The following is a 14,615-nucleotide window of genomic DNA, read 5'->3' on the forward strand; positions in this document are numbered from 1 at the left end:
TCAACACTGTTCACACTTCCAAAAATTTGGGTGGGTAAATGTTGAGCAGTGGCCAGTAAAGGTCAAATCCAGTAATTGGTAGTTAGAGAGATTATTGGATGGAGGCCCGTGAAGGGTTAAGTCCAACACCCTGTCCTTCAAAAATATGGTGGCAGTATACAAGGAAATAAAGTTGCACAGTAAGCTATACCTGTTGGCCTCGAAAATGTTACGTATTCGCCGTAAGCTATATTTGAAATAAATTTGACCTCAAAAATATGGTTGCGGTATATAAGAAATTGAATTCTAATCTTTAGGTATGAGACTAACTATGAGAGTCATCATGCTTTACCCTCACTCAACTACCCTTTAATTTCACGTCTATTAGTATTACATTTTTGTACAAATGCATGATGATCATGATCTTAATCAGTGTCCCAATTAAAATAAATAATATAATTATGACGTAGAAAAAAAAACACGTACTAGCAGCCATGATAGAATTGAAGTTTCAAATGCATGGACCGACAACTGTCAACTTATGTCGTTAAGTGTCAAATAATTACATTGGACTCGATCAAACCCTTAAATCTCTCACAAAAAATATATATTTCTAATTATAAGTCGTGGACCTAAATGGTGTTTAAAAGTAGTTGGCTTATTTAGGGGATTATATGTAATAAACTAATAATATAATTGTTGTGCATATATGCATGTGGTCCATAACAGCGAGAGCTACATATATAGAGAACAAAAGTGGAAGAGGATTTTGAGAAGAAAGTAAACGTAAACAAGACAGCGACGGCGATGGCGACGGTTGACTGGCAATTGAAGAATGCATATATGACAAGTAAAAACAAAGGAATTCATCATATCAATCGTGGCGTGTGGGAAATTTCATGGCTTTCTGTTGCTGATATTTAAAACCGTGTTGATCTTCAATTCCTTCCATCTTATCCCTCTCAACACTGTTTAATTTCTTCCTCCGATCCATCCCCTCTTTTTCCCCCAACACGTTATTAGTCACATACATGCACTGTTACGAAAATAAAATTCTATGTTGTTAAATATATGTTTGTTTTTGGGGTCCTGAAAGGAGTAACGAATTGATCGAGTCGGTGAAGCATCATTATATTCTCATATTAGTGTTGGGTAATAAGGTGAAATAATCCAAAAATAATAACCCTACGAAAAGATTATTATTATATGGGAAAAGCAAAAAAAAAAAAAAAAAAAAAAAAAAAAACTGAGAAGGAAAAGGTGAATGATTTGGATAGTGGTTAGCATGAGTTTGAACAAATCGTTCTTTTTCTGAATTAAAATTAAAGCAATATTAATTCTGTCAACGCAACAAGCTTAGGCTTGACCCCTTTGCGCGCAAGAGAACCACTATACTATACAATTCAATAAACTTAAAAAGAGCTTTTGTATAAATAGTGGGGCAAATCCACTTCCAAAACCAATGTGGGACAAAAATTTCACTTTTTCATTCATTTTTCCAACTCAAATGGATCTACTTTGAGAATCAATATCTCATTCACCCATTATCTGTTTTGAGCGTACAATATACCAATCTCTTCGTCTCACTACTAAGAATCCGAATCCACTTTGAACCGACCCAAATTGGAAGTGGACCCCATAAATTATTGTACCACAAAATAACCACTTAATATGCCATTTAAGCTATTTTTTTCAACAATAAGAATTGAAGGTCACAAGTCTGATTTTTTTTTCAGTCAAGTTCGCCGTACAGAGCCTTCCCATTGCAGGCTAGCTAATAGCAAGAGTGAGTTTACCCAATGCACATCATTGGGTAGCTAGTCGTTAGAGACTTTGGTTTTACCATAATCCACACATATGCTCATGTAGTTGCCAAATATACATCAATTTGAGATTGTGGAGTGATACTTATTAAGTTTGGACTAAATCTTCACTGTTGATAGATCGAGTTAATTTTTATGGTAGAGTTAGAGTTTTGGCTTGATTAGAGAAAAGACTAAAGTGAAAGTTATTAATTAGAGTAAGACCCGACTGTCGAAAGAGGGAAAATGACTACTTGGTGCAGAGAAGAGTTTGAAGTGTGAGTTAGACTGTCAGAGTTGGTTTTTAAAGGGAGAGTCTATAGTGTGTAACCTGCCAAACTTTCACTCTTGAGCTAACTTTTATGGTAGAATTAGAATTTTAGTTTGATGGAAGAAAAATTCAAAATGAAAGCTATCTAGAGAAAGAGCGAGCTCTCCAGAGAGTTGATAGAAAGCTAGCTAGGTAGGCTCATATTGTATGAAATATATAGTAGTATTTGATCATCAGGAATAAAGGTATTAAACCGGCCGGCAATAAAAGCTGCACTGTCACTGCTTGTGAAGATAGTGGTGAAGACCATAACCTTTTTAGTGCTGTGCGGCGCTATAATATTGGTGTGGTGCGCTGCTGCTACTTCTGGAGATGATAATACTGAACACCCATACCATCTTGTGCTCCACAGTTGCTCCGATCTAGTGCTACCATACAATGGAAAATGTTAATTAATACCAAAAAAAAAAAAAAAAACCCCCATTAACAATATTACACAAATTAAATATTTCGTTATATTATTTTAGGAATGACGACTTTATTGAATTATGTAACATAATATAATTAAAAATTTAATTTTGTAAACTGGGACGGATCTAGATATTTCTTTGAGTAATTTGAGGTAAAAATGTGAAATTAACACAATTTAAAACATAGTAAAAAAATATTCATGACAAAATATGAAACACTCAGTACTAGTACAAAAAAAAAAAAAAAAACATAGTAGACTGACTTTTCGCTTCTGCTTTTTTAAAAAAGGTAGGGGATTGTTACAAAAAAATTCGTAGTGGCAAAATTGTAACTATTTGAACAAAAATCCGTGACTGTTTCTAAGTAAAATAGTCGCGGTTTGAAAAATCACGGGTAGTTTAATTTCCGAGACCGTTCCACCACATAATTAAAAAAAAAAAATACACTTTATGCGACAGTTCTACTTAGAACGGTCGCGGAAAATACAAGAATAAAAAAATTAAAATATACTTTCCGGTGGACCGTTACATCTAGAACGGTAGTTGAAAGTCAGATCTAGACATGAAAATAATCGCGACCGCGACACCATTTTCTTCTCTTCTCCAACATTTTACTTTTCCTCTTTCTTCTCCTCCGCGATCGATCGTTGACAAGGATACCAAAACGACGCCATCGACCACGACGCAATCGTCGACGCTAGCCACCGCCACTGCAGCCTCCACCACCATCGCCATTGCACTGTAGCTCCATCGCCACCACCTCCACGGTTGACTTCACTACGCTCCACCGTCGATGCCATTGTTGTTGCGCTGTTTACCCACGCCTCAGCCATCGCTGCCATCCACCGGACGCTAACTACCGCCGCCAGCCACCGGTATGTTTTCTTTTTAAATTTTTAAAATATGTGTTTTTATTATTATTGTGGTAAATATTATATTTTATGAATTTTTATTTAAATTTTATTTCGAATTTGTATTAATTTTTTTATTATTTTTATTATTATATCTTGAATGGTTAAAGAATATGAATTTTGATAGATATATGTATAAACTTGCAGTAATTTTTTGTGCTTATATATGAATATATGTGTATGTTCATGCTTTTGATTTTTTTTTATTTTTCATTTCGAAATTTGATAATTTTAAAGATGAATTATTGTTATTAAATATTAAAGTGAAGAGTGCATACTAATGGGGGAAGAATTTTTATTGTTACTCAATTTTGAATTTTAGCATTTTAAACGTTAATTTTGAATTTCAATATTTTTTCGTGAATTAGGTAGTTTATAAGGACTAGGTGATAGACCAATGCCTACGAGGGTGACATTTGCACTTATACCATTTTCTCAATTTCATTGTTGAGCATTGTTTGGCTTAGAGCAACCACATCAGTCTTGAATTTTTTGTGGTTTTTTATGTGCCACTTAAGAGAGAGAACAAGGAGAAAAAAGGAGAAAAACTAATAAAAGGAAAAAGCAAAAAAAAAAAAAAAAACAAACAAAATCTTGTTCAGCTGGCGGCCACTCTTAAGCGCCCGTTCGTGTTTTTTTTTTTTTTTTTACGCGGTTGGTGTCTCTTTATTTTTTTATTTTTATTTTTTGAATGCTACTAGCTCTATTAGATTGTAGTATGCATTCATATACTTTCTCAACCTACTGAAACACAAAGAGCTAATAACGCCTCTACTGAGGCTCGAACTCACAATCTTTCAAATAAAAGTCCAACCTGGATACCATTGGACCACATAGTCTTGGTGTCTCTTCTTTTATTATTATTATTATTATTATTATTATTATTATTATTATTATTGTTATTATTATTATTATTGTTATTGTTATTGTTATTGTTATTGTTATTGTTATTGTTATTGTTATTGTTATTGTTATTGTTATTGTTATTGTTATTGTTATTGTTATTGTTATTGTTATTGTTATTGTTATTGTTATTGTTATTATTATTATTATTATTATTATTATTATTATTATTATTATTTCTGACAAAAACTTTTGTTTTGCTGGAAGAAAAAATAGCATAAAAACCATAATCCTCCACATCAATAAAAAAAAAAAAAACAAAATCATGCATTTCAAAATTTTTAATCTGACAAAAATAAAGAAAAAACCATTCGTATGGTTACTCTTAGAATCTTAGAACAGTCATGAGCATCAATGCAAGGTTGTTTGATCCAAATCCCCCCTTTTATCATTGTCTTTTGCTCAATCAATTACTTTCTTTGGTACTTGTTACTCTATGCAATCACCTATTCTCTTTGGGTTAACTCTCAAATACTCAATGCACTTGTGTTTAACTCCTCTCTAGCTACTCATTGAAGACAATACTCACTTTCCACTCCCACTAGAAACAAACTTTCAATAAGTTATTTTTTTTTTTTGAAAGTTACTGGCTCTATTACATTGTAGTATCTGTTCATATACTTTCTCAACCTACTTCTAAGTTATTTAATTTGCCTTCATGTAATGTTCTCTCTCTTTGAAAAGTGAACTATAATGTCATATTATCGCATTTGCAATCCATCAATTGTTTTTCTCTACATCATTACAATTCTAACTTAATTACTTTCATAAGTGCGGTGCTCCACTCTCACCCGCTAACTTAAAAATTATTTACTTTCATCTACGTACTAAAATTAATAACTTTTCATAATTTTTCTCTTATATCAATATATTCCTTACTTCCAAATATTAAAATAACAAAAATAAAAATTCAAAGTATGTAATTTTTTTTTTAAATTTGAAATAAAATTGAATAAGTCAATATTAAAACAATTTACGTAAATAAAAACATATTTTATAAGATTATTTATTTATATTAAGTAAATTAAATATAAAAAGAAAAATATAAAATATAAAATTAAATAAATATTTTGAAATAAATAATAATGTATTTTAAATTTATGTAATTAATAATACATTGATCATAAAAATAAAGCATTAAACAATACATGGACAATTGACAAGTGGGGCTTGGAGACTTGTCAAAAATGTCAGTTTTGCAAGGGTGGCATAATTTGCCATTTTTATTACAAAACATATAATTATATAATTTTTTTTTAAAAAAATAATAAATTGGAAAATGACACATCATATTGCAATTGCCTCCAATTGCAAGCATGGTGATGGTCTCTGTATTCTGTAGGTTAGGATCAATTAGGGTTTTTCTTGGGACATATACAGTAAAATTTAATATTATTCCATATAAAAATTTGGGTATGTAATTGTTAACTTTTAAAGATTTGAATTAATTATCACAAAATATAAATATTTGAAGTTTTTAATCAATAAAACTAATTAATGTACATTAGAATTATATATTTTTATGAATTACTAACAACTATTGGTTTCGAATGAAACTATTACATATGAAATAGATCTAAAATATGTAAAAAAAAAATTTGGGTTTTAAAATGCAATATAATACTGCTCGGTTGAACACATTGCATAGAGTATTCATACTGTGATTTATATTTCTTGTGTGATTTGAGGACTGGACGCTTACACATGAGTTGTGTTTACTTGTGCACACTTTCGAATAGGGATTATGAATTTTTCTCACTCTTGAATAATCATTACATTTTTAGAACAGTACAAGTGACATTTTTCAATAAAAATGTAATACTTGTTGACTTATAAAAAAGTATATATTAATTATAGTTTTGATACTAAGCATAAAATATATAATTCTAGTTTTTGTACAAAAAAAATCTTTTTTCAAAAAATATATCATTGAAATATTTTAAATAACCTCATTTAAATAATTTTGATGAACATTTAGTAGTAATTTTATAAACATATAATTATAATTTTATGAATGTGCTGTAATTATTTAATGAACATATAGTAGGAACTTTTAAAAATAGGTGGAAAATTTGTCTTTGACTTTTTGGATATAATAAATATAATTGCATGCATTAACTGTCGAAATACTATATATTTAAAATAAAGGAAAATGGAACGAAGTAGAAATACCGTAGTTAACAAATGGATAACTACGTGAAAATTCTAAAGCATTTGGAATACAAAAAATTTCCATTGCCGGGAATCAAACCTGGGTTTTTCGGGTAAGAGCCAAATATTTTAACCGACTAGACTACAGCGGATAAGCATTTTTATTTTGAAACCTAAAGTATCTGGTTCAGAAAAATGGTGTCAATGGATCAATTATCACTTAAATAAATCATTATCAAATTCTTTTTATAAAATTAAAATCAATATATAGAAAATATCTTATTTAAATAACACCTATGTTGATATATTTTCCAATAAATCATTTTAATAATTTGTAATGAACATTTCAGTAGTAATTTTATGAGCTTGGAGTGATTTGATGAACATATAGTAAAGATTTTATGAACCTCTCGTAGTTATTTAATGAATTTATAATAGTGATTTTTGAAATTTACTGACTTTATTATAATGAGAGGCATTGTGATCAAGTGACATAGTTATGATTTCTTAAATGAAAGGTCTTAGGTTCTAACCCTAGTGTGGGCACAATACTATATTGTTATAATAGTGATTTTTAGAACCTGAAATAGTAACTTTATGAACTTACAACATTGACTTTATGGACATGTAGTTGTAATTTTATGGAAAATCTATTTAATAATACCATACATATATTAATCATTTATTAAATTTATTCAAAAATTATTAGTTCACATAATTACTTTTCTTTTTTAAAAAATTATAAAAATAAATAATATGTTAAAAATTTATTTATGATATTCAACAAATTATATCTTTTCTCTGGCCACTATATGTACTATGATGGCACACATGTTACCATTTCAAATGAGTGGTCACGGTCTTTGGATTGAAAAAAGTATTAGAGTACCTTATAAAGAATCATAAGTGTTTCATATATATATATATATATATATATATATATATATATATATATATATATATATATATATATATATGTCATTGTTCAGGTGAGTTCACCTCTTCCCATGAGTTCGTGTGGACAGATCTGGGCCATTGAATGCTTGAGATAAATGGCTAAAACTTCGCCAACTGTGCAACTATGCATGACAACTGTACAACTATGCACTTCACTTGCACAGTTCGCAATGTACAATTGACGATATCTAAACCATTGATCTCAAGCATTCAATGGCACATATCCGTCCAAACGGACTCATGGGATAGCGGTGGACTCATTTGATCATGAGTATATATATATATATATATATATATATATATATATATATATATATATATATATATATATATATATATATATATATATATATATATATATATATATATATATATATATATATATATATATATATATATATTTCAATTTTGGTTTGCTGACTATAGGGGTCCTATTAATTGCCGTCCACGACTTTCAAAAATGTTAATTTAGAACCTTTACTATGCAATTTTTATCAATTTTGGTCACTCTGGCCAAATAACCGACAAAATTTCGCTGAAAATTTTAATAGTTAAAATAATAAGGGTATTTTAGTCTTTTTGCATCTCTTTTCTTTCTCTCGTGCAAATTCGCCGGAGCTAGTGTCGCCTGAAGAAGGGGAGACGACAACAGCAAGCCGGGAACACAATTTTTTTAATCAAACAATTTTTTTTTCCTCCTTCTGTCGTTCTCCTTAAGTCGCCATCAACAATGGAGCTACGGTGATGCACACAGATTGACGGCGGCGCAAAGGGACGTCATCGGCCGGACTGGTTCACGAAGCGGCTTCTAACATTTCGTCGTTGAGATCTGCTCCCATGGAGCCACCGGTATTCACCTTCGTAATCTCTGGCCGAAGCTTCAGCTCAACCGCAGGCGCAAGCCACGGTCTCAAGAAGGTCGTCTGGGCAAACCTGCTCGATATTGCACGACTTCATTTTGAGTCCAGTAGTGTAACCTAGCTGCTGCGATGATTCCATTCGTTCCGTCACATCTTCGTGATAGTTAGGTAAGGATGGCAATTCAACCTGCCTCCAATGGGGAAAATTGTCGGGGCGGGTTTGGAGAATTATTTCGGGGAACGGGGGCGGGGATGGGGAGAATTTTCCCATCCCCGCCGGGGACGGGGAGGGCATTCCCCGCCCCGACCCTGATTCCCCCGGCTAATATATATATATATATATATATATATATATATATATATATATATATATATATTAAAACTTTAAACTTTAACAAGGAATAGAAACACCAACACCAATATAATATTTAGTTCTAAATCCTACTATTATTCTGGGAATTTCTACTGGTTACGTAATATCCAAATTCCAAACACTAAATTTTCTACTATGCAAATAGTATGCTTGATATTATGCAAACACCAACATATACAAATATCCAAACACCAACATATTATTTTAGTTCTGCGAGTTCTCTAAATACGAAACATTAACATAAAATCTGCAATAAAATACAACTTTGTAACAAAGCTTATGGTGTAAACAATAATAGAGCATAATTATGTTTGACAATTAGCATTATTAGCTGCCAATGTTTCTTAACAATATGAATTTTTGATAATATTAGTCTCTCTTTTTTTTAATTAGCATAATTAAAAAAACGGAGCGGGAATTCCCCGTCCCCGAAAAATCCCCGTGGGGACGGGGATGGGGGGTAATTCCCCATCCTCGCCGGGGAACGGGGCAGGGTCGGGGAATGGGGAAATATTTCCGGGACGGGGACGGGGACGGGACCCCATTCCCTGCCCCGCCCCGTTGTCATCCCTATAGTTGGGTTCCCGGCTTGCTGCCGTCATCTCCCCTTCTTCAGGTGATGCTAGCTCCGACGAAAACATGGCTGCTAGGTTTGACTGATTCACCATTACCGGCGACCATCTCCGACAAATTTTTAGGAGAGAAAGAAAAGAGATGCAAAAAGACTAAAATACCCTTATTATTTTAACTATTAAAATTTTTCAGCGAAATTTGACCGGTAATTTGGCCGAAGTGACCAAAATTGATAAACAGTGCATAGTCAAGGTACTAAATTAACACTTTTAAAAGTCGTGGACTACAATTAACAGGACCCCTATAGTCATAGGACCAAAATTAAAATTTACTCTTTGTAATATTTCTCATGTGAGATGACCTCAAACAAATTTTTATGACATTTTTTCATGGAGTGATAAAGTTTTTTGTTTTATATAGTTAGATGTAATGTAACGCAAGAACAATGAATTCAGGAACTAAACTTATGGTTAACATTATTAGGTTTGACTAGTCAAATATTCATATTTTTGGAGTGCAAGAAACATCCATGTGTAATAAGACAATTGTGAAAATAAAAACAATAATCTATTATTTATTATCTTTTGCATTCTCAATTTATAATAAAGTTTGACACCTTTTAAAGGAAATAATATGGAGTATTTTATTATTCTTCAATTCACTTTTCACCCAAAATAATAGTGAATAAAAAATGTGACTTATACTAAATTTAAAATCATTTAACGTGAGTGGATCTAATGAAATCGTAATAAAATTGTACATATTCTAGTGAATTGTTATCTAGCGTTGGTTGCTTTTTAATGCCCAATTGAGTCTTATATCCCAGGTTGGTAATTTTTTTTTGAAATGCTTATGATTCTTTATCTTACAAGGTAGTATCTGTTGTATACTTTTTTAAACATTTTCAGTCCAAAGAATTTAAGCCTCCACCACTGGAGTTGGTAACCGGGATGCCATCACACTACATAGTAGTTGGTCCATGTTTGGTAAAATAGTTAGTCTATCAATCAATTTTGACTTATTTGACCACTATTAATTGTTTGACTTGATTAAAAAATTAATATAAGTGTTTGTTTAATTAGTTTTTTTTTTTTTTGTAATTCCAAAATGCTAAAATTCAAAATGAATTATATCAAACAGCTATCAACTAATAGCTAATTTACCAAACACATTTCTACAATCAGCTAATGTTATCAATTAGTTATACCTTGACCTCTAATTAACTTAATCAGCTAACAGCCATTTATCAAACAGGGCCATAATGATACGTTTGCTAAGTAGCAGGGCCGTATTTTAAGGGGGGGTGTATTCAATCATGACTTTCATAGAGTTTTAATGACTTTTATGAACTTTAAAAGTTTGGAGGTATTCAATTCAAACTTTTAGAGAGACTTTAAAAGTCCGGCAGTATTCAATCATGATTTTTAAAAAGTCTTTAAAAGTCGTGTGATATTCGATTAAGACTTTTAAAGAGTATTTAAAAGTCATGTGGTATTCAAAAAGTTATGAACTTTTGTAGACTTTTTAATTTTAAGACTTTTGTAGACTTTTCCTTCTCAAATATAAATAGTTGAAATCCAACCATCAACCCCAAGATTTCATTTTTTTTTTTTCTAACTTTGAATGTTTTCTCTCTCTCTCTCTCTATTTAAACTCTATTTTTTCTCCCTATTTAAACTCTATAACGTATAAACCTATCTAAATTCAATAAAATTATTTTTTTCTTCATTATCCTATATTTTCCTCATACCTAAACTCTACCAATTTTTCTCTCTCTCCTAAACTTTTAGAATCTTCATCTAAAAATTTGAAATAATATTATTTTTACTTCATTATTGCTTGTTTATATTGATTTTTATTTTTTTTCTATAAATTTTTTTATCTCTAACATAACTTTCTCTAATTCTCCCTAAATACATGAACAAAGCAAATTTTTCATCAACAAATTTGAGTATATATTTCATAATATTCATATAAATATTTATATATTTTGATTTTTATTCTTTTTATGTTTATATTCATAATATATATTTTTCCTTTTTTTTTAACAACAGGTTACTACAAATAGCGAATTACTGTTCGCAACAACAATTTGGGGTTGCGAACAGTAGCACCTTGTTGTTGTTTGCAGTCTCAAATTGCTATTGCAAATAATAGTTCTTTATGTGATGCCTAGCAATATATCAAGTATAATTATATATATATTATTAATATTAGATTTTTATTTTTATTTTATTTTATGAAACTTGTAATTATATTTTTAAATATTTTATTTGATCAAGTCTATTATAAATTGTATTGTTCAATATTGTTATGAATTTCTAATGAAATAGTTTTTTTTGTTGATGTTTATTAATAATATATATGAGTAATTAGCATATAAGTCTCAACATACTATGGATAAAAATAATAATGTTGAGAATGATGATGTGGGTGAAAGACTATGTAAAAAGACGAATTTTATGATGAATTATAAATGTTTTGTAACAAATTGTAAATGATAAGAATCAAAATCAATTGAATGTTTGTAAGGGTGTATTCAATTTAGAATTTCAATGACTTTTGTAGACTTTTTAAAATAAAAAGTTGATAAAAGTCTATAAATGTTTTTTATATAGACTTTCATGGAGTCTTATAAAGTTTTAAAAAGTTTTGAACGACTCTATGAAAGTCAATCAAAGTTTATTAAAATATATCATTTTAAATTAAAACTCTTTAAAACTCTACAAAAGTCATGATTGAATACACCCCCCTAAGTTTTGGTGGCCCTGTTCTAGTAAATAAATGTGGCCCTACCAAAATCATAATTTTTAAAACCAACACATGCAAGTTTCGAACATTTACCTCTAAGGTAAAATACAATAAATACACGTTTTTACCATCTTTTCAAGAAACCCTTTAAGTTCAATTGGAAACATTTAATTTTTATTTCTAAACTAGCTAGGTAAAAATTAGATATTGAACATCTAAAATTTGGGGCCCCTCTAAAATTGGGGGCCCTGTGCGGTAGTCCAGCTTGCACAGTCTAAAATCCGGCCCTGCTAAGTAGGTTACTCTTAGTTTCCAAAATTTGAACAATGAGTAAATATGTTAGTTTATCATGATCCATTGGTACATTTGACTTTCTAGATCGTCAAAGTGTGGCATAACCAAGTTTTGTTTGCAACAATGGTAGTTGAGGGTGGCTAGGCGGCATCTTTGAGACTAGAGAGGGGTGATATATGGTGATAACTGAAATATCCTGGAAAGTCTAGTTTCATTAGGAAATGGGGGGAGACATCGATCTAGAGGGATGGTTTAAGCTTAATGTTGATGTTGCTAGAGATATTTTCAACAGTTACTAAGTTACAATGCAGTTCATAACTACTTTCTCAACTTACCGAAGTACAAAGAATTAATACTGTTTTTATTGAGACTCAAACCCACAACCTCCTATGTGAGAGTACAATTTGGTGCCACTAGACATAAGAGCTTGATTATATTTTGCTGGGTATTGAGAGATAAGCTAGCATGGTACCTTCAAAGTTGCAAAAAATGGTGGGTAGAATGATTTCTTCAGTCTGAATTGAAAGAACCTAAAGCCATGGGCTATATCACCTATATGCGAGGCTCTTAGTTGGCTAAAAGCTCAAAGGTTTGACTTTGTCCATATTGTAAGAGATGCTCTCTAAGTTATCCATGAGCTTAATTCTACGAATAGAGATTTTTCCTTTGATTTTGTGTTATTGATGAATATTAAATATATATTAATTCAATTTTCTAATGTGTTTATCTCTTTTGCTAGTAATCATTGACTAAAATTGTTCATTTGGTAACTTGGGAACCCCGCCCTTTCCTTGACTAGTTGCATGGATCGAGGAGTGGATGCATAATGTTTCATCTTTCATTTGTAATGATTTACTTTTGGACGTTGATTAATATATATAGTTCCTTCATTTCCCTTCGGAAAAAAGAACACTATGGTTTAACCAAACTTGGGACGAGTTTAGGGAATTGATACATGTAAGCTTTTTATTTTTTTATTTTATTTTATTTTATTTTTTATTTTTTTATTTTATTTTATTATTATTATTATTTTTTTAATGATTTTGATAGAAAAATACACTTTTGGAAAACTTTTAAAAACTGTTTTTTAAATGAAAAGCGTAATCATATACATCTATTTTGTTATAGATCACCATAATCATATTCTCACCATTATCTACTTACATATTTATTCCATGGTTGCAGTTGGCGCTAGGCATTAGTCGGGCGCCCGGGTAGCGCCTAGCCGGAATCTAGGCGGCGCTACGCGGGCACCAAAAAATAGTGACAGACTTGCAGTTTGACAATTTTAATGAGGTTGTTTTCAACATTTAATCAAATAACACATTCAAATAAATGAAATAATGATAATTCATAAGTTATAACATCAAAACAATATTAAAAAATAAAAATACTCAAATATGAAATAGTCAAATACTTCAATCATCCAAAGATTCAAAGTAACTAGTCTACGGACAGTTGGACCAGACGACATCGGACGAAATCAGACGAAATCGATCGACTCGGCCGAGTTCGCCGACTAGGCCGATTTTGACCGATTTCACCGCCTAGGTGCCCAACCGATTTTTGGGCGCCTATCTGTGAAACAGGAATGGCCTAGGGGAGCCTAGCCCCTAGGCCGATTTTTACAACACTGATTTATTCATTACTATGATTACATTTATTATCATCTTTTTTTACTTATCACATTCGTATATCTTTTCTACTCGCATTTACTTATATAAACATAACATGTTTGGTTACGCTTAAAGTTAAGACATTATTCACATTATCAATATTAAAACTTGAACTGTACACCAAGTTTTATATTTCCATTAAACTCAATAAATTATTGGTTCAAATATTTTTAATTATTTTATATCATAATACAAGTTTCATCAAGATATTGGATATTAAAATTTCATATGTATTAGACTTCAATATATATATATATATATATATATATATATATATATATATATATATATATATATATATATATATATATATATATATATATAGGGTCAGGTTCCTGTAAGGTCAGGTCTTCCCGTGCGGTCAGTGCGGCATACACCATTAGGTATGCATAAATGCACCACACAGTGTTCGTAAATACACTATTATGTGTTGTGTATTTTTTTTATGTGGTGTATTTTTTGACATTTCATTCTGGTGTATTTTCGAACACTGTATGGTGCATTTATGCATACCTAATGATGTATGCCGCACTGACCGCACGGGAAGACATGACCTCACAGGAACCAAAAATCTATATATATATATATATATATATATATATATATATAGGGGCTTGATCCAATGAGACTACCGTTGTAGATGA

Source organism: Ipomoea nil, unplaced genomic scaffold, assembly GCF_001879475.1.
Source record: "Ipomoea nil cultivar Tokyo-kokei standard unplaced genomic scaffold, Asagao_1.1 scaffold2942, whole genome shotgun sequence".
Lineage (NCBI taxonomy): Eukaryota > Viridiplantae > Streptophyta > Magnoliopsida > Solanales > Convolvulaceae > Ipomoea > Ipomoea nil.